At 42.9% G+C, this 22,679-nt stretch overlaps 1 long non-coding RNA gene across 1 annotated transcript in view; it reads right to left on the bottom strand.

Annotated features, from left to right (window-relative positions):
* The window catches only part of LOC138767984 (uncharacterized), a 67,218-nt gene that overhangs the window by 15,120 nt on the left and 29,419 nt on the right, over positions 1 to 22,679 (bottom strand). The window lies entirely within an intron of this gene.

Raw genomic sequence — 22,679 nt, 5'->3', positions numbered from 1 at the left:
TACTGGTGTCAGAAACTTATATAGATATCTAAATTACTTCTATTTGTAAAATCTTAAGTCTTCCAGTACTTATCAACTGCTGTATGTCCTGCATGAAGTTGTGTATTCTTTCCAGTCAGACACAGTGCTCTCTGCTGCCACCTCTGTCCATATCAGGAACTGTCCAGAGCAGTAGCAAATCCACATAGAAAACTTTTCCTGCTCTGGACAGTTCCTGACACGGACAGAAGGAATACAGCATTGGCAGCTCAGTGTTTAGGGTTAACTCTTTCTGTACTGTGAGCCTGCTGCTTCTGGCAAACCCAGTGCATCAGTATCCTCTTCCCCCACATGCCATTTATTTTAGTGTTCTGTGTTCAGTGCACGTTCACCATGTCATGGCATAACAAGGAGGAGTATGTTGTGGAGGGGACTCTTAGATGATCAATAGCATTAAAGGGGAAGTATAAACAGGTTAGAAGAATCTAACCTGCTGTTAGCCCCATATTGTGCAGGAGACACAGAGGAGGAGGGAATGTCTTCCTCCTTGGCGCTGTTACCGTGCAGTTAGCAGTGTAATCCCCAGGGATAGGGCAGTGCTCCTATTGGTACTCCGGACCAAGGATTACACTGCTAACAGCACAGGAACAGCGCAGAGGAATAGGGTAAGACACCATACCTTTCTCCTCAGCGCCCCATGCCCAAAAGGGGGCTATCAGCAAGTTAGATTAATCTAACCTGCTGATAGTTCCCCTTTAAGAGCACTGTTAATCTAACACAACCATGCTGGGTTATAAAAAAAAAAAACTTGTCAAATGCCAAATCTACGGGGGACTAAATTTGGTTTGTTTTTCTAATATTCTTTTAAGAGTGCTCCATAGGGTGCTCTATTGTATACCAGTGATATAGCCCCAAAATAAGATGTTAACGGGGCCTAAATTTCTGCTGTATAGCACATGCAATGTAAAAAAAAAATGCAAAAAAGAGAAATATTTCTTTTTCCTGTTTCTATTGTTTCTGGCTTCTAATAAAATGCCTTATCATCCACACGGCAGAGCCAACCTGTGTTATATATAGAGACTAGCCATAAAGTGCCCTTTGAACTATGAAGTGACGAGAAAACTTTCCCTGGAACAGCTTCTCTAATGAAACCATACAGGGTTATGACATTTAATATGGAATAGCAAATTCAGCACACAAGGCATGAAAGCCCATCTCCCTTCATGACAAATGTTTGTAGTAGCTGACATTACGGGAAAAAAAAATGTTTGGCTGCTGTGAATTGTAAAGCGCTCCTCAGTGAATATTAGCATTTGATTGTTAGTGCGGGCGAGCCAATACCGACCAGGAACACTTACATCCGACTCCCACTCACAGCTTCTGAGATGACAAGATGTCACTCCAGGAAACATCGTTTTTGAGGCGTGAAAACCAGAAGAAATACATACAGAAGGGAAATCACCTACCTGAATACAAGAAGAGATGCTGGAAATAGGAGATAAATGTAAACTAGCAATTTCCAAGCAAACAATACTGCGAGCTGCTTCAAGGGAATGAAGAAGGGGTTAAAAATCCTGTACAGAATTAGAAAATCTACTGACTGCTATCTTCCCTGTAGCCAGGTAACAGGGGATCGGTAAAGGGATTGGGTTTACATTGCTGTAGTCCAAACCTATTTAAAGGGGTTAAAACTTCACCTATCTACAGGACAGGGTCACAACTTAAAGTGACACTGTCACCCCCTTTTTTTGCATTAGGACTTCTTTACACAGGTGTAATGGGTAAATTTAGCAGTTTTCATACCGTATTTTATATTATACGTTATGGTGCTTGTTCAAGTAAAAAGTCATCTTTTATCAACTGTAGATTGTGCTAAGTGGACGGGGCTTCACGGCAACAGCACCACTTAGCCCCGCCCACAGTGCCACCGCTGGTCCAGCCCCTCCGTGACATCCGTCCCTTCGAAGCCCATTGTTATGGGCCGACCTAGAGGGGGTGAGGCCTAGACCTTTAGGCCAGCCTGTTACAATGGTCGGCGAGGAGGCAGGGCCTATGTGCCTATGATGTCATGGAGGGGCGGGAAAAGCGGTGACAACGTGGGCGTGGCTTATTGGCTCTGTTGCTGAGAAGCCCCACCTACTTAGCACAATCTGTAGTTGATAAAAGATCACTTTTTACTTGAACAAGCACCATGACATATGCTTTAAAATAAGGTACAAAAACTGCAATATTTACCTTTTACACCTTTGTAGAGATGTCAAAATGCAAAAAGGGGGGAACAGTGTCACATTAAGGCCCTATTACACAGGCTGATTCAGAGGAGCTTACTCTTCAATCCCGGTTTAGCTGCCAGTGCTATTACCCATGCCGACAATAAGCGGGTAAGTGCAGGGGGTGGGGGGGCGTGTTAGGCTCCGAGGGGCCGCCCGGGCAATTGTCAGATCGTCCTGGCAGCCTGTGGAGATAGCGGTGGTCTATTTCACGGAGCGATGGCAGAAGATCGTTCCTAGGCTGATTGATTGTTTCAGCCTGTTGAAAGACAACGATCAGCTGACATCGTACATGTTGGCTGATTGTTGTCTTTGTCTATTACACAAAACAATTATTGGCTCTCTGACCAGATCCTTAAGGCCCTATTCCACGGAACGATTATCGTTCTTATTCGGCCGATATCGGCTGCTACGGACGATAATCGTCCGGTGGAATAGAGTACAACGATCAGCCGACATCGTTCATGTCGGCTGATCGTTGCAGTCGCTTGTTTTTCAACATGTTGAAAAACAAGCGACTGATATAGCAGCGATCTGCTGCGGTCGCTCCGTTGAATAGGAGCATCGGCAGCAGACACTGCTATATCCTATGGGCTGCCCGGACGATCAGCGATCCCCCGGGCAGCCCCCCCGCAGCTCCCCGCCGCCCCCTCCCGCACTCACCCGCTCGCTGCAGCCGCGTTGAATAGCGGCGGCAGCGAGCGGGGAACGAGGAGCAAACGAGCGCTGAGAGCGCTCGTTTGCTCCTCTAGACAACCTGTGGAATATGGGCATTACTCATCAGATACTTATTAAAGGGAAACAGGAGGGTAGATGCATCTAACCTGCTGATATGTCCCTATAGTGCACGGGGCACGGGACATTGAGAATGAAGGTAAGTTTCTTACTAATATTGAGAGTGTCTGGGTTTTGCAACTTTTCTCAACGGCAATGCTCAGCATTAAACTCTCTGCATCTGGTAAAGGTGAATGCAGCTCAAGGACTGCCTGGAAAACATGGACGGTAGAGCGAAGACTGCCTGACAAAGACTGCCTGGAAAACATGGATCGCAGAGCATAGGTAATAAACTACAGATTTAATCAAAATGGCACAGAGGATCAAGGTAATGCATAATACTCCTATGGTATCATGTACCTCAACCAGTCAGTGACTGTTGTGGTGTTCCATCACAGTGGACAGTTTCATAATGGGCCATGACTGTCTCTTGTGCATGTGGCTTTAAGAAGAAGTAAGCCCAATAGCACTCTGGAATCAAGGGCACTTTAAAAATAAATAAATAAATAGTAATGATACCCATCTCCCCCAATGGCTTAACTGAAGGGAGAACTATTTTTTTTTTAAATTAAGTATAACCTGTCCTTCATTCCCTTGAGGTCATCTATTACTAAAGAGTTGGTAATCCCCAAACAATGTAAAGGTGGCCATACATTAAATGTTAGTTTGGCCAACAGGTATCTGTCCTGACCTCCCCTTACACAGTGTTCCTACTGGGGAGGGGAAGGGGAAGCAGGAGACAGACAGCTCTGGGGCCAGATTAACTTGGCTCCAGATCCTGTACGTGTGAACGCACCCTAAGGCTATGTGCAGACTATGTAAGAGACCGGCCGGAGCTTATACTATGGGTACTTTTTAAGCTCCAATATATACAGGGCATGACTAATAGTATTCATAATATAATGGTATAATATTCTGTGACAAATGAATATCAAAAACATTCTCAATGCACAATGCAATCAAGGGCAGAATATAATTTTCTCCATACCTAAGTAGTAACGGTTTAAAGGGTTCTTTTCGCCTCATAAACTGAAGGATATGGTGGCCAGAGCTGTGTCAAAGAAAAAGGAGGAGGTTCCTACATTCTCAGAATTGATGGGGGTCCTAAAGGTTTGCAATTGCACATCTTAATGATGTCTTGGCTGCTACCATGGCAGGTGCCCAGAAGGCTGGCCCTTCTCCTTAGGTGCCCTCTCTATATTGAGAGCTTTCCCAGCCTATCCTCTTAGCTATAATTGACAGCTCTAGCGGCCGTTTTGATTGGATATTTAAGATGTCAGTCTTAGCTGAGAGGAGGCAAGAAAACACAATATAGCTCTGGGCACCTATTCACTAGACAATTAAACCAAGATATTCATTAGTATGATGAACTTGTAAACGTGGTGACTTCATGACAACCACTTGAGTTTATCAGACCCTTGGCCATAAAAAATGGCCATCCCCAGACAACTCATTTAGCCTTCATTTAGTTTCTATACTTGTGTAGGCTATTTGTCCATTTTCTATCCCAAACCTTTTTGTATATATTCATTTAAAGGGCTTGTCCAGTAAAAAAAAATAAAAATAAAATGAAGATAAACATGCACAGACTGAGTAGTAAAATAGTAACAGTATCTCCCTCCCTCTATACCCCACAGCCTCCATTATCCTGACACCCATTTTCTTGGTGCTGGGTTTGACAAGGTCTTTCACTCCTTTTGTATCTTTATTTGATTTAGTTATTTAATCCTGTGATGTATAAATGTAACCCCTGTATTTTGTGCGTAAAAAAAATAATAAAAAAAAAATATATATATATATATATATATATATATATATATATATTTTTATTATAACACTTATGCTCAGTCAGTCACAGGCTGAGGCTGGTCCCCTCTCTGGTCCATAAAGAGTAGCTGAGCAGTAGAGATGAGCGACCCAAATTTCACAAACTGACATTTGTTACAAACTTTGCAAAAAGTTACAGAACCAAACTTTTTGCAAAGATGGTAACAAGTTTGTAAGCATGGTGGTTGCACAATTTAATACACATAGAAAACAAACAAAAAAATGGTGCTCACCTATTCGCGCTACCCCAGTGTCCTCTTACGGTCTCTGGTGTACCCCGATCACTAACTGAGAAGGAACAGCACCATGATTGGCTGAGCGGACTGTGATTCAGTCAGGAAGTGGAGCCGGCTACTATCAGCGGGGGCACACCAAGGGAATACAGACAGGTAAGTACTGTATTGATTAGCCAGCTTGCTAAACCATTCTAAAACAGCTAAACACCTGCAATCATTTAGATGTTTTAGTGTGGTTCCTTTAAGGTTCAGTTTGGTTGAACCTGAACTTTGGTTCAAAGTTTGGCAAGGAGGCTGGAGGATACAAGGGAGAGCTATAGCAAGTGCAGTCTATTTTTATTTTACCATTCAGCCTGGGCATGTGTTAAAAAAAAAAAGGACTGGATAACCCTATCAAAAGGAAGACGTCAGCGTTTTACATTTTGTTTCTAATAAATAACAGATTTCTAATATGTTTAAGAACTCTGATATCTGGCATCATGGATCGCTGGGCATTACTGTGTATTTCAGTATCTAGGATTCTAGGTTTCCTCCAGGTTTACTCTGGCACACATTCAAAAGAAAAAGTGAGAGTGATAAAATGATGAAGTAAGCATTAGTCTGCTGCTGGAGGCGGAAGCTTATCCTCACATCTAGGCCTGTATATAATAACCTGCCAGAAGGTTTTCCTGGAAGATGTTGAAATATAGCTGTCAGCTGCTAGATATATAATTTGGAGGACACGTAGTAAACACAGTCCTTTGTGAATTAGAGCGATGATCCCGTCCGCAAGGATGTAACATAATAAGGAAATAATTACGGTGGCTGCTAATATAGGTAAAGATAGAAAATCCATCAACAAGGAAATTTCTCTGAAATGAGAAAACGGTGTGTGAGACCGATTTAGACCGAGATTGGAAGGAGCCAAGATAAAGATAACTAAATGTAAGGCATGATTAAATATGAAGATTACAGTTGTAATATACAGTACTGTATTACAATAAAGCTTAACCCTTTAACAACCCAGTATATTTTTTGTTTTTGGGTTTTTCCTGTCTACCGTAAAACATGCTCCTAAACCATCAGCAGCCCTCTCTATAACTCCTTAACCTCAACATAATGAAAATAATTGGTCATTAAAGGGGTTATTCAGGCTTATAAAGACATGACCGCTTTCTTCCAGAAAACTATATTACTCTTTTCCTTACTTTGAGTGTGAGGTTTGCAGCTCAGTTCAATTAACCTTTTCACGACCATGGGTCATTGATGCATTAATGCCCAGGTCATTTTAGGACATCCCCGTCTCCTCTCTCCCCTGCCGCTGTTACAATCTTGTGACAGCGGCAGGGGAGAGAGGGAAGGGGGCAGAGCTCCCTCCCCACTGGCCTCCGTAGCCAGGAAACCGGAATCCTCAGGCTACCATCGGGGATCTGCGATCACTTTGCAGATCCCAGATGGATAGCGGACAGAGAAATCTCCCTCTGTAGAGGGAGAATTCTCTGTCAGAAGCCTCTGTTAAAACCCCTTCACAGCCAGGAATGTTTATAGCTGTATGGCTGATGTGAACGGGTTAAGGGATTTTCCCAAAATTAAATGCTATTCACTATTTATGGGATAGAGAATAGGGGATAACTAGCTGACAAGTGGGAACTAATTATGAGAATTAGGGTAAACATCCCCCAAACAAGGGTAATTGACCACTCTTACATTGGCTAAGGGGCTGCTTGGCAATGTTCGGAAGTCAGACATATAGTAAATGAAGCCATGACTCAGTATGTATGCTGCTGCTCCATTGACTTCCTAGTGGTTTGGAAATAGTGATAACTGTTACTTATAGAATTAACCCTTTCTAAAATAGTCTAGAAAGCTTTATTATATTCCAGTCCATCAGTAGCATCGGAGCAGTAATGTTCTTGTTTATTTGAATGCTTGTCCACCATAATATATGGAAGCTTTTTTTTACTAGGGTTAGAGGCAGACAAGCTTCAGACAGGGGGGCTGATGTATAGTACATGTCTTTTGATCTCCTTAGATATTTTAGATACAGTATAATCAAATCAACTTTTATGACAGTTTTATATGGGGAATCATAGAAATATGATCTACAGTATGTACAGTATGCCTGGTAGCTGTCCTGCAGCACAACCACAGGGGAAATGAGGTATTACACAGGTCTGGTCCTTCAGGAAGAGATAAGATCTTTATAGTCAATCTCCGCTCTAATAGGTCAGGGTCCTGAATGGGGACTCAAAACCAGCCATATCTTTATCTATTTACTGAACATTCATTCAGTATGGAGTATTTTCAGCATTTTCCTTATATTTCTAGTTTGAGCATTGCTTTTTTCAGTACAACTTTCCATAGGTTGCAGAATATAAAAAGTGGAATCTTATTACTTTGGAGAACGCTGAGCACAAGAGTAAATGAGGTTGTTTTGGTCTTGTACACTAATGTCTTCACAGACCGCTGCTGGGAATATCCTAATTGCAATAACTGAGGAAATGAAGATTCCATTTAAGTATTATAATGTGGGTAATCTTTTTTTCTATTAAGCGCTGTATTTTATCTTGCAGATACAATTTTACTAAGTTTTCACAATCAAGTGGAAACTTTTTAATAATTCTGGGCACCTTCTGGCCTTGTTTTTGAGATGTCATATTAAAATGAACTTCTGCAGCAAGTTTTCTACTATTTTAGAGTTACTGAACATAATATGATTGTGGTTATACAAAGCGGTATACGGCAAGGACAGTTTACAGTATTTGTGCTGATAATGCCACATTCATTACATACAGTAAGGGGACACTTAACCTAATATCTAAATTTGATACTTTGAGAACAGATTGAATTGGAATTAAACTGGCTTGAATTTTAGATGGGAGATTACTAATATATGACTCGCTATTCATAGAGGAGAAATACAGATGTGGATCTAGAGAACAGGAAAAAGAACAGGAGAGGCTGTAGGCTGTGCCCTATGCAGAAGCATGCACGTCATGCGCTGTGTGCAAACTCCTGCCCAAGAAGGGACACAGACATCTAGAAGCCAATCACTTGTATGCTGAAGATGATCTACACCGTTCCTAAAAGGCAAATCAAGGCTTCCTTTTCCCTAGTACACAACACATGATAATCCCCAGCCCTACTTTCTGTTATTTGTCCTGGCCTGTCCATTACTAGAGACAAATTTCCCCTGACAAAAGACAGTAAACAGCAGTATGCTGGGAAGTCAGGGAACCTAGTGGCCAAGATTTTAGAACTGTTTATCAAAGGTAAGGAGTCATTTTTGGTTAATTAAGAGATTTACACATATGTTAGAAATGACTGCGAAAACACACAATGCCCATTTAAAGGGGTTATACAGCGTTACAAAAACATGGCCACTTTCTTTCAGAGACAACACGACTCTTGTCTCCAGTTCAGGGGCAGTTTGCAATTAAGCTTCATTCACTTAAATGGAACTGAGCAGCAAAACCCTGCCCAAGCTGGAGACAAGAGCGGTGCTGTCTCTAAAAGAAAGTGGCCATGTTTTTGTAGCACTGGATAACACCTTTAAGCAGCACTGCATGAAGGCCAGGCTGCAACCTCCTTTCCTGACACAGGTACTGGTTACGGTAATTTCCCATTAATGATATAGTACCATGCTGTACAGTAATGGTAAATTGCCTTTAGGAGCTTTACTGCATTTGCATGTTTATTTAGTCAGTGGAGACGGGGAGGTAATTAAAATGTACTGTAATATTGTAGATAAATCATATTATGTGTTAGCAACTGAACATGAGTTATTTTCACATCACTTTTTAGTGCGTATTGTATTACAATAGCAATATTTATATGCACAGATCAATAGTGTTCTTGGGATTTACTGGTATATTATTCCCTGTAAATATAACATATTAAATCCATGGAAAAAATTATGAGGGATTTACATCTACTATGCCGGGACCACAAATGGGATTTAGCCATTTCTTTCTTCTTTGAATCCAATTATTACCTATCAGGGTCCCTTGCCATCAATTACTAGTGATACAATGGAGTCCAGATCAATGCATTACAATCAACACCTTCAATTCTTTTAAACTTCTTTATGTTAAACAAAATGCATCCCATAACCATATGTAATCCATCATAACAGTCCACTTCACGCAATGTAGCTGAGCATTTCTGGGACATCAGACACGTGCAGAGAACTCCCATAGAGATGGCAGACATGGTGTCACCACGCTTCCAGATGCCACATGATTGTAATACCAGTCACCATTTATAGCACAAGCAAGTAAGCAAATACTAATTACAAAACAAGCAGGACTATTAAAATGACACAATATACAACATTACCTATATATGCTATTCTGGTACATACTAATATATCATAAAACAGAATTATACAAATGAATATAAGTTGTTTTATTATTCCTCATTTATCTATCTATCTACAAAATAAGTCCACAGCACTCAAATAAATGAATAGCGGGTGCCAGCTGTCACACCTGGGTCCATCGGTGTAATATAGATAGTCCACAAGAAGGATACAACTGCAGCACTCCAAAAGTAGTGAAAATTCTGTGATTTATTGGCTCATGGATACACACAGCAACGTTTCAGATCCATCCATAGGATCTAGAGATGAGCGAACCAGGTTCGGGTTCGAGTCGATCCAAACCCGAACGTTCGGCATTTGATTAGTGGCGGCTGCTGAACTTGGATAAAGCTCTAAGGTTGTCTGAAAAACATGGATACAGCCAATGACTATATCCATGTTTTCCACATAGTCTTAGGGCTTTATCCAACTTCAGCAGCCACCACTAATCAAATGCCGAAAGTTCGGGTTCGGATGGACTCGAGCATGCTCCAGGTTCGCTCATCTCTAATAGGATCCCTTCTCAAGTCATCTATCTATCTCTCAGAATAACATTCACAGTAGGTAATTCTATATGTTGTATATCTTCATAGTCAAATTATATATATATATATTGATATTACGACCATGTGTGTTAAGGTGAGGGATTTGTTGAGGTCACAAAAAGAAAGCAATGTCACTCAGTGATAGCAAAAAAAAATTGCTTATTCTTTAGTTTAAGCAAAATAACAAAACAAATAACATTCAGCAGATCAGGGTTTGCTGCAGCTGCCTTACTATCAAGCAGCACCATTTCCAGCTCACATACTCTGAGCCAGACTCTCTCCAAACCTAGGGCTTCCAGGTGTCTTTATATACAAATTTACCCAAAATGCAGCACTCTTAAAGCAATATACACATCGGTTTAGTTTTAAACATAAAAGCGTTACAAACTTATCCTTTTCTTACACAGCATAAAATCATAATACATATTTTGAAAATAAATAGCATAGAAATATACAAAATAACTAGGAATACAAAAGCTGCATAGCTCCAGCTCAGCCTCACCTGGCAGTAATCAGGTCAGTGCTCCATATAAACCCAGAACCCCCTCCCCTCTGGTTCCTCCTGGTAAGCTGTGGTGCTGCTTGCATACTGGTGGGTGTGTTGGTGTAACTAACACACACACACACACACACACACACACACACACACACACACTTCTACATCATTTACCCCCCAACATACCCCTCAGCTGAAGTGGAAGCTTGTCCTCCCCCCCCCCCCCCCCCCCCCCCCAGCTGGGGGCCTGGTGACGCCAAATCATTTACCTCTGTAGGAATTCTCTGCAGGTGTCTGATGTCCCAGAAATGCTATATAAATAGCTTTATTGCATGAAGTGGACTGGTTACACTGTATGGGTGATTATACATGTTTGTTATGATGGATTACATATGGTTATGGATGCATTCTATTTAACATAGAAGTTTAACCCCTTAAGGACCGGGCCTGAAATGGCCTTAAGGACCGGAGCAAATTTTATGAATTTGACCAGTGTCACTTTATTCATTAATAACTTCGGGATGCTTTTACCTATCCGGCTGATTCTGAGATTGTTTTCTCGTGACATATTGTACTTCACATTTCTTGTAAATTGGAGTCGATACTTATAACGAATCTTTATGAAAAAACCCAAAATAGCGTGAAAAATTGTGAAAAAATGCATTTTTCCAACTTTAAAACTTTTCTGCTTATACAGAAAATGGTTATACCACATAAATTATATATTAAATAGCATTAGCAACATGTCTACTTTATGTTGGCGGCATTTATTAAACTATATTTCATTTTTTTTAGACAATAGGAAGCTTAAAACATTAGCAGCAAATTTCCAAATTTTCAGTAAAATTTCAAAATCAGATATTTTTAGGGAACTGTTCAGGTTTAAAGTGTATTTGAGGGGACTGTGTGTTAGAAAGCCTCACGAAGCACCCCATTTCAGAAACTGCACCCCCTAAACTCTGCAAAAGCACATCCAGAAAGTTTTTTAACCCTTTAGGGGAGTCACAGAAATAAAAGCTAAGTGTGTAAGAAATTTGAAAATTTTAATTTTCTGTGCAGAGATTTTATTGTAATCCAATATTTTTCATAATTATAAACCTATTACCAGAGAAATGCACCCCAATATTGATTGCCCCGTTTCTGCAGTTTATAGAAATACCCCATATGTGGCCCTATTGCGCTATTTGACGCAACCACAAGCCTCAGATATAAGGGAGCGCCTAGTGAATTTCAATGGCTCCGTTATTTTTGATCATTTCTGACTGTACCACTTCAGGTTGGCAGAGGCTCTGGGGTGCCAAAACCTAAAAAACACCCCTAAAGGGACACCATTTAGAAAACTACACCCCTCAAGGAATGTAACAAGGGGTGCGGTGAGCATCTGGACCCCACAGGTGCTTCACAGATTTTCCAAACAATATGGCTTATTACACTAAAATGTTGTTCTAGCCTTCAATTTTTCATTTTCACAAAGGGATAAAAGGAAAAAAAAAACACAAAACATGTAGCGCAGTTTCTCCCGAGTACGGAAATACCCCACATGTGGACATAAAGTGCCAAGCGGGCGCAGGACGAGCCTCCAAAGGGAAGGAGCGCCAATTGGCTTTTGGAAGCTGGATTTCACTGGAATGGATTTCAAGGGCCATGTCGCATTTACAGAGCCCTCGTGCTGCCAAGACACTGGAAACCCCCCACAAGTGACCCCATTCTGGAAACTACACCCCTCAAGGAATCTAACAAGGGGTGCAGTGAGCATATGGACCCCGCTGGTGACGGGCACAAATGTGGAAAAATGTGACGTGAAAGTGAAAATTTTCATTTTTTCACTTTCATGGCACAAATGTGCCCGTCATCCAGGGGTCCATATCCTCACTGCACCCCTTGTTAGATTCCTTGAGGGGTGTAGTTTCCAGAATGGGGTCACTTGTGGGGGGTTTACAGTGTTTTGGCAGCACAAGGGCTCTGTAAATGCGACATGGCGTTCATCATCCATTCTAGCCAAATCCAAATGGCGCTCCTTCCCTTCAGAGGCTTGCCCTGCACCCACATGGCGCTTTATGTCCAGATGTGGGGTATTTACGGACTCGGGGGAAATTGCTCTACACATTTTGTGTTTTTTTTTCTCTTTTAACCCCTTGTGAAAATGATAAATTCAAGGCTAGACCAACATTATAGTGTAAAAAATTTAATATTTCATTTTCACGCCACATTGTTCCACATTTGTGCCCGTCACCAGTGGGGTCCATATGCTGACTACACCCCTTGTTACATTCCTTGAGGGGTGTAGTTTCCATAATAGGATCACTTGTGGGGGGTTTAACTGTCTTGGCAACACAGGGGCCTTTTGAATGCAACATGGCCCCTCGAAATCCATTCCATCCAAATCCAGCCTTCAAAAACCAAATGGCGCACCTTCCCTTTGGAGGCTTACCCTGCACCCGCATGGCACTTTATGTCCACATGTGGGGTATTTCCGTACTCAGGGGAAATTGCTCTACACATTGTGTTTTTTTTTAATCTTTTAACCCCTTGTGAAAATGAAAAAATCAAGACAAGATCAATGATTTAGAGTAAAAATTAAAAAAAAATTACACTAAATGTTGGTCTAGCCTTGATTTTTTTCCATTTCCACAAGGGGTTAAAAAAGAAAATGAACACAAAACGTGTAGGGTAGTTTCCCCTGAGTACGAAAATACCCCACATGTGGACATAATTTGCCATATGGGCACAGGGCAAGTCACCAAAAGGACAGAGCGCCATTTAGAGGCTGGAATGGGGGATGGAGGCCATGTCGTAATTACAAAGCTCCTGTGCTGCCAGAACAGTAGAATCCCCCCACAAGTGACCCAATTCTGGAAACTACACCCCATAAGGAATCTAACAAGGGGTGCAGTGAGCATATGGACCCCACTAGTGATGGGCACATGTGTAGAACATGTGCTGTGAAAATAAAAAATACCATTTTTTTCATTTTCACGTCCCAAATGTGTCCGTCACCAGGGGGCCATATACCCGCTGCCCCACTTGTTAGATTCCTTATGGGGTGTAGTTTCCAGAATAGGGTCACTTGTGGGGGGTTTCTACTGTCCTGGCCGCACAGAGGCTTTGTAATTGCATCATGGCATCCTCTAATGGGAATGGCGGCCATACCTATTTAGCTGGGAAAAAGGGACAATTCTAATTTATTTGGGGGTATTAGGCCAATTATTGGTTTATAAGGTTGGAAATGACAGGTGTCCATCAAACTCAACCTGTGTTGATCCAGAGGAAGGCAAAAACCCCTCGTGAGGCAGACGACAGTAGCCTCATCACAGGGGAAAAATTCCTTCCCGACTCCATAATGGCGATCAGAATAATCCCTGGATCAACGTGACCCCTGAAATAGGAATAAGGGACAGAATTTAGATAATGTAGAACCCCAGTGACGTGTGGTGCGCCTTGGAGCGATCCAGTATGCAGAGGCCGGGGGGATCAGGACAGGTGTCACACTGGAAAATGTTGTCCTTCCTGATCCCCCTGTTACCCCACACTCTGCACTTCTTCTGGGGTCTCCCTTTCTCCAGTGTGGGGGACGTCACCTGGAAAATGTTCTCCTGGTGCGATACGGGGTCCTTCATATCCAGAAGCGCTAGGTCAGCTCCATGGCTGCTAAATATTAGGGCTCTATTACTACTTCTGATATGTTCGGATTGTGCCGCAAGCTACAGTAGCTCGGGCAGCGAGGGACCGGAAGAGGGGGAGCTGGTATAAAAGTTATCCCCGTACAGGTGGTAACCTCTATCCAGCAGTGGGAAGATCAGTTCCCGGACGATGTCCCCACTAGCTCCGAGGATGGGGGGGGGGGGTTGAGTGGGCATCTGGGGGCTGGATTCGAGTGTCCCTTCCTTCATACACTCTAAGGGTACGTGCACACTGCGGAATCGCGAAGGATAACCCTTTGTGCATTCCGCAGTTGGCACCCGCCGGCGGACTGATGCAGGCGCACGTCTCCGTCCGTGTCGTAGACTCCATTCTATGCACGGGCGGATTCCGCTCTGCGTCCAACGTGTTGATGGAATGACGGATGATGGAATCCGCCCATGCATAGGATAGAGTCTATGACACGGGCGGAGACGCGCCCCTGCATCAGTCCGCCGGCGGGTGCCAGCTGCGGAATGCACGAAGGGTTATCCTTCGCCATTCCGCAGTGTGCACGTACCCTAAATCTGTAAGTATACCCTGAGGTACTCTCACAGAGTTTGTAGAATTTCACACCATACCGTCATCTCTTATTGGGACGGTACTGGCAGAAAAGACGTGTCTGGGGGGCAGCGTACGCTACGCTACTCCCAGACACGTCACTGGATGATGAGGAGGATGAGGATGAATGGAGGAACAAAGGACCCCCCATTCATCCTCACTGGCTGTTTCGGTGTCGGAGGCAATAATAATGTATGCGTCCGATACCGAAAACACCCTGGGGGCCATCTTTATATGGGGATTGGTATATGGGGTATGTAGTGGTGTAGTGTAAAACTTTATTCAATGTAGTGTGGTGTAATGTAGTGTTTTTTTACGTGTTTTTTACAGTAAGTATAAAAAAAAAAACAACGCCAAAAATGGTGTTTCTGATGAATGCCGCACTTATGTTCGCCACTTATCAGCAGACCGTGGCAGTAGGATATAAAAAAAAACCACCCTACGCCAAAAAGGAGGAGTTGCTGATTAGCAGCGCACTTTTGTGCGATGCTGATCAACACTCAGCGGCGATAGGGTGCGGAAAATAGAAAAAAAAAAAAATTGGGAAAATGTTTTTTTTTTTTACTACATTCTGAACATCCCTGTAGTGGCTGATACGTGTATTACACTTATCAGCCGCTAGGGGGCAGCAGAGCGCAAGATCCGAAAATAGACGACGCTGGAGCCGGAAAAAGACGAAAAAAGACGACGCTGGAGCCGGAAAAAGCCGATCGGGACTCACGGAAGAAGCCGAAGTCCCGACAAGATGAAGAGGACGCCGGGAACCCGGAAGACGCCGATCAGGACCCCGGGACAGGTGAGTAATGTACAAATACCTGCTCCGGACCCCTCAGCTACCTAGCTGAGGGGTCCGGAGCAGGTATTTATTACTTGTGGGGACTTTGATCGCCGTGAACGGCCGGCCGGCTGGTACCGTGAGCACCATTACTTTTTACAGTAATGGCGGTCGGTGCCGTCCTCTGACAGCACCGACCGCCATTTTTTTCCAGGTCATCGGGCCACCGATGGCCCGGAAAGGTTCCGATCGCCGCTATGGGCTTATCAGCCAATAGCGGCGATCGTCGGCATGGGGGGGGTTAACAACCCTCCATGCCGACAGGGAGAGATGGCCTGCTATGTATTATAGCAGGCTATCTCCCCCGATCGGGACCCGGCCGGCCGCGGCGCCCGTTTAAAGGGCCGACGTTCCGGTACGTCATGGGTCCTTAAGTGACAGTGATCCATGACGTGCCGGTACGTCATGGGTCCTTAAGAGGTTAAAGGAATTGAAGGTGTTGATAGTTTTTTTTATGGACAGTGCAGTAATAGGTTTTTAATTCCACCAGTGTCAGAAAGTTATACAGTTATTATATTTACTTATATTTAAAAAAATCTCCAGTCTTCCAGTACTTATCAGCTGTTGTATGTCCTGCAGGAAGTGGTGGATTTAGGGGTAATGATTTCTGAGAGCCCTAAAATGAGTCACCAGTGCAACCAGGCGGTGGGGAAAGCAAATCGTATGCTGGGCTGTATAGCTTGAGGTATAACCAGTAGGAAGAGAGAGAGATTGTGATCCCGCTGTATAGAGCTCTGGTGAGGCCACATCTGGAATACTGTGTCCAGTTCTGGAGACCTCATCTACAAAGGACATTGATAAAATAGAACAGGTCCAAAGACGGGCTACAAAAATGGTGGAGGGTGTGAGGTATAAACCATATCAGGAAAGACTTAAAGATTTGAATCTGTATAGTCTGGAGGAAAGACGGGAAAGGGGGGACATGATTGAAACCTTTAAGTATGTTAAAGGACTAAATAAGGTTCAAGAGGGAAATGGTTTTAGTAAAAAACTGAGCTCAAGAACAAGAGGACACAGTGCGAGGTTAGTTGGGGAAAAGATCAGAAGCAACATGAGAAAATATTTTTTTACTGAAAGAGTAGTAGATACCTGGAACAAACTTCCAGCAGAGGTGGTTGGTAAATCTACAATAACAGAATTTAAACACACCTGGGATAGACATATATCTATCCTAAGATAATAAGAAAGAAAATACTAAAAGGGCAGACTAGATGGACCCAGTGGTCTTTTTCTGCCGACAATCTTCTATGTTTCTATGTGTATTCTCTCCAGCCTGACACAGTGCTCTCTGCTGCCACCTCTGTCTATATCAGAAACTGTCCAAAGTAGTTGAAAATTCCCATAGAAAACCTCTCCTGCTTTGGGCAGTTCTTGACATGGATAGAGGTAACAGCAGAGAGCACTGTGTTAGACTGCAAAGAATACACCCTTCCTTCAGCTGATAAGCACTGGAGGGCTTGAGATTTTTATTTAACCCTTTCACGACCTGGGGGTCATTGATGTCTCAATGCCCAGGTCATTTTAGGATATCAGCTTATGGGATAATTATGATCCCATGAGCTGATGTCCCTTTGTCTGCCCCCTCTCCTGTATCTTGTAACAGTGGGAGGGGGCAGAGCCCACGGCCGTGTGCCTGGCACCCTGCCCTCCCTCCCCCTGCCGGCCTCCGTAGCCTCAGGCTTCTGGTTTCCATGGCTACCATCGAGGCTCTGCGATCACTTTGCAAAACCCCGATGGACACGAGACAGAGAATTCTCCCTCTGTAGAGGGATAATTCTCTGTCAGGAGCCCTAGAGATGCTGCAGTCTTGCTGACCTCAGTATCTATAGGGTTAAATCTCAGCACTGGTGCGCGGCTCCGATGCTGAGATTTGTGGGGGGTCCCCACGGATGACACAGGTGCAGCTCCTGCGCCTGTGTCATCCTGGATCGTTAATTAACATCGCTGCAGCATCAGGCATAGGCTGCAGCGGCGTTAATTAACTGTGGTGCTGCGGGAGGAGGTTGAACTAAAAGTAATTTACAAATCTGCATAACTTTCTGACACCAGTTGATTTGAAACCTTTTTTTTTTTTTATAAAAATTCTAATCCTCTATTGTTTTTTTTTTTTTTTTAAAGTATAAAAGCAAAAAGTAAAAATAAATAAATAACAGTTGGTACCCTCACATGCGGAATTGGTATTGTCACATTGTGGAAAGCCACTAGAAAACAGGTGTCAAACTCAGGCCGTTCAGCTATTACAAAACTACAATTCCTATCATGCCTGGACAGCCAAAGCTAAAGCTTTGGCCCCCCACGCATGATGGGAATTGTAGTTTTGCAACAGCTGGAGTGCCACGAGTTTGACACCCCTGCACTAGAAAGAGCTCCTTGCAATACCACAGTTCTCCTGCAGTGGCCAGGATAGAAGAAATGTTCAGCCTCACATCCCCAGGGATTTCGGCTGCTGTACCCTCCCTGAGCCCCTGATGTTTTTTTGCAGAAGCCCTGGTAGTACTCAGTTAAGGTAACAATAGAAAGCATGATTACACCTTCCTAGAATAAAACACCTGACTTGAATCACGTATCAAAAAAAAAAAAAAAAGTCTGCAAATAAAAACATGCAGAGAATTGTGGAATAAATGCTAGGCGATGTAAGAGATGGATGTCTCCACTTATGGTTAGGTGATAGTGAAATATGTTCCTCTATGATAAGTGTTTACTCTCACAATTGTACCAGTCAGGCCTGGGAGAACATTATAATGCCTGGTTTGATTCTGTGGATTGGAACAACAACGACAAACTCTTTGAATAGCTGCTCGGTGTAATAGGCAATAGAATGCATTAAGTCTATCATAAAACCGACAGCGAGGAGAATTTCCATAGAAAATTACTAATTCAGCTATAAAGAATAACATATAGAAGGCAGCAGAGAAAATCTAATGAGAACTTATGTATATTCCCAGAAAAAAAAAATGCTGCTTGAATTTCAAACTTACAAACATTACCGACTCGGAAAAGGAACACGATTAAAGAAATTTGTGTGAATACTTTATTTTTGTTTTTATATTAGGTACCAGATGTTGCAATTGGTGTAGTTCCAATTTTCAGTATTTTTATCTTCGTCAAGGAACTGTGGGTTACGCGTTCATATTATGTTGGAAGAAATAACGCTGATTGACAAACATTAGGTCTTGTGTATTGTGCGCTTTGGTTCATGCAGCCCAGAAAAGCAGCCTAAAACAGATGTGAAGTGCTTATCCGAAGCACTGATGTAGCATAAAGACAAAGAATAACAGTCATTTAAAGAAGTGTACACAGCATCAAAGCAACGGGAAGAAATATGAAATAGACTCAAGGAAATATTGCTGGGATGGAGAAACGCAGAAACATATTGCAGTGTTGGTGGATCTTTTTTAATAGAGATGGATATTTAAAGAAGACTAGACATGCTTGAATACCTTCTATCCATGTACTGTATACAGATTGCTGGAATATCCCACTGCTGTTTTCTTGGTGGCCATTTATCAGCCCATTATGCTGGATAATTCGATTAGACCCCTTCCCTCCATCCATCCCTATCTTGGTTGAACTTGATGGACATGTCTCTTTTTTCCAACCATACTATGTAACTATATGACCAGGCAATAAAAGCTGTGTTCCTCTTTACTTATTGGATGTGTTCCATTGACCCAATATGTTCAAAGAGGAACTACCCAACACTAAAGGGGTATAAGTCAATGGCCTATCCTGTAGCTAGACCATGAATATTACATCAGTAGTGTCCAAAGTCCCAGCACCCCCAACGATCTTGTTTTAGGGTGCCTTCACACCTACCGGATCCACAGCGGATCTCACTTCTGCGGATTCGAAGTGAGAACCGCTGCGGATCCAGTATCAATTCACCCCTATGATAGCACATATTCGCAGCGGGATTGACATCCCGCTGTGAATGTGTGCTTTAACTCCCTGGTGCCCGCAGCCCCGCCGTCCCATCCCCGGCGCATCCCCCACTCATGGGGGGATTTGCCACCGCCGGGGATGGGGGATGAGATGGCGGGGCTGCGGGCACCAGGGAGGTAAAGCACATATTCACAGCGGGATGTCAATCCCGCTGCGAATATGTGCTATCATAGGGGTGAATTGATACCGGATCCGCAGCGGTTCTCCCTTCGAATCCGCAGAAGCGAGATCCGCTGTAGATCTGGCAGGTGTGAAGGCACCCTAAAAGAGAAGGCAAAAGCCTCTTTTATGTCTACCTGTGCCTGCCCTTGCATTGCTGTACTACCATGTTGCCTTGAAAATAAGACATCCTCCTAAAATAAGACACCCCCACTATCCTACCAACTAGCCTAAAATAAGGCACCCCCCACAGTAGAGCCACTAATCACCCACACGACCCAGCCCCCATCTTACCCACCAAAAACTCCCACCAGTGTTCTGATATATTGTCATCTCCAGGAGAATTTTTTTCTTGTGACCAAACCAGGGTAAACCTTAGACAAGGCTATTGGGGGTCTGAGAGCAACCACCCACAGGGGTTACAGTCCAGGCATATGAGCTATATTAGATACAACAGGCAACTGGCTTAGTGCTTTATAAGTTACAGAACTGACAGTATTGTTGATTCTTAGGGTAAGATGCAAGCTGATAAAGGTCTAACTGGTCCGAAACTTGTACTGATGTAATATTGATGCATTCTGTACTAAATAAATGAAGAAAACGGTTTGGTGAGTGACGGTCTCTTCTCTACATATTACATGGGGGCGGCAAACATCTTGCAACCCTGCGATCTGCCCTTAGGTAAAAAGTCACGCGTCTCACAAGGTGCCATACCGTGTTTCCTGCAGAGAGGCTCTGTATAACTACTGCAACTACAACCACTGCCAGTGTTCCTCCAGTTCCCTTTCTTGCCTTTGGTTCTATGGCAGTCCTATTATGGCACTCCTTTTACAGTCACAGTCTGACCTAAGCAGCGGTCACTTCTCCAGTCATTCATGACAACCAAACCTGCACTGGTCTCCTTCAGTCATTTTAGGCCATCTCCCAACTATAGTCCCGTTTAGGACTTTCCAGTGCAACTCTAATACCCAAACCCTCAGCATGGCAATATGTCAGGTTGGAAGTAGGTGTGGTGGGGTATAATGGTAGAGATCAGGAGGAGGTCTAGACCCATCTTGGTTGTGTTTTATTATTAGACTCTTAGCAATCCAGCTACATCCCTTAGGCTATGTTCCCACTTTGTAAGACACTGGCCGTTCCGTGACCCGGCCGGACATGGAACGGCCGGTGTCTGAGAAGATTATCCCGGACGGTACTGCAGTACCGGCCAGATGATCTTTAGCGCGGCTGAATTCAGTTTCGGGCGCATCAGTGTCCTCCTGCATCTGAATTCCCTGCTGCACACAATGGAGTGTGTGGCCAGAGCCGCACACTCCATTGTGTGAACTAACAGGGTTTTCTGCGGCCACTATTCAGTGTATAGCGGTCGCAGAAAACTGACATGTCAGTTTCTTGTGGCACCGCTAGGGATCCAGGCTGGAGTATATACTATGGGCCACATGTATCATCCGGCGAATGGATGATTTTCGGCGGAAAGTGCCGATTTGCGTATTATTTTAAACGCAAATGGCCGATTTGCGAATAAAATATTCGCAAATCGGCACTTTCCGCCGAGTACGCCAGGGGGGCGGAAAGGGGGCGGGTAGTGGGCGGAACGGAGGGCGCGGACTCAGAGTCTGCGCGATTTACCATCCGTTCCGCCCAAATATACGCCGAAAACCTACTCCAGTCCTCAGCTGGCGTAGGTTTTCGGCGGTGCGCACCGGCGCGCACGGGATTTATGTAGAGGCAGTCCGCCTCTACATAAATCTCCGTAGGGACGGAGCTGCGGGGGCATTTTTAAGTCCGGCGTAAAAATGCCCCCCTATGTGTATACACTTTGTCCGGGATTCCATAGAAGGCAGCACTATGTAAGCATTGTAGTAATCACTGCTCTTGTTACGACGGCCGTGATTATTACGAAACTTACGCAGTGGGAACATGGCCTAAATGTTTAAGTTTTAATAATAAGCCTATTTATTTCTTCTAGCTAAATAAGAAACCCTCCACCGTACAATGTAGATTCAGCATGAAATAAATAGAAGTCTTTAAATAGACTGTGTTATCTTAAACCCTGCCACAAATTATAGCATTATAAAGAAGTATGATTTGTTAATTTCTTCATAGCTCATTTCAAGCTATTCACTGTGAACGATTAGGATGATTTGAACACTATATTACCACCTAAAAAACCTCATCAGACACCAGTGTTATCACGCATTAGATGACAGCTAAAATATAAAAATAAAATAATTTGTTTTAATTACCAAGATAAATGCTCTTCAACAATACGAATTAAAACCCTTTCTCATAATTAGAGGGACTCTGATGACAAATATTATTTTACCAAGCAATTCATTTTCCTTTCCTGGCAGTTCAATGGGGAAAACAAAGAAGATATTTTCCTTGTAGGCATTTAATGAATTGTGGAGTTTATATAGGAGGAAGGAAAACAAGGCAATGGCCATTCAACTTGTGTTCTGTAATCTGGAGCACTGTGATTGGGATGAATTATCAATGGGAAGAAAAACCTATCAAAGGAGAGATTCAGAAAGGATCCATGAACTCGCCAAAGGTTATTCAAAATATACTGTATAGAGTGTAATATATACTGCCCAATGTACAATGTAATATATACTGCATTATGTAGAGTACATTATACATTAGGCAGTATATATTATACTCTACATAATGCAGTATATATTACATTGTACATTGGGCAGTATATATTGCATTATACATCAAGCAGTATACATTACATTATACATTAGGCAGTATATATTATAATGTATACTGCTTGATGTATAATGCAATATATACTGCCCAATGTACAATGTAATATATACTGCCCAATATATAATGTAAAATATACTGCCCAATGTAATATATACTGCCCAATGTACAATGTATAATGTAATAAATACTGCCCAATATATAATGTAATATATACTGCCCAATATATAATGTAAAATATACTGCCTAATGTAATATATACTGCCCAATGTACAATGTAATATATACTGCCTAATATATAATGTAATATATACTGCCTAATATAT

The sequence above is a fragment of the Dendropsophus ebraccatus genome, chromosome 11 (genome assembly GCF_027789765.1).
Source record: "Dendropsophus ebraccatus isolate aDenEbr1 chromosome 11, aDenEbr1.pat, whole genome shotgun sequence".
NCBI lineage: Eukaryota > Metazoa > Chordata > Amphibia > Anura > Hylidae > Dendropsophus > Dendropsophus ebraccatus.
This window is presented reverse-complemented; position numbering and strand designations above follow the sequence as displayed.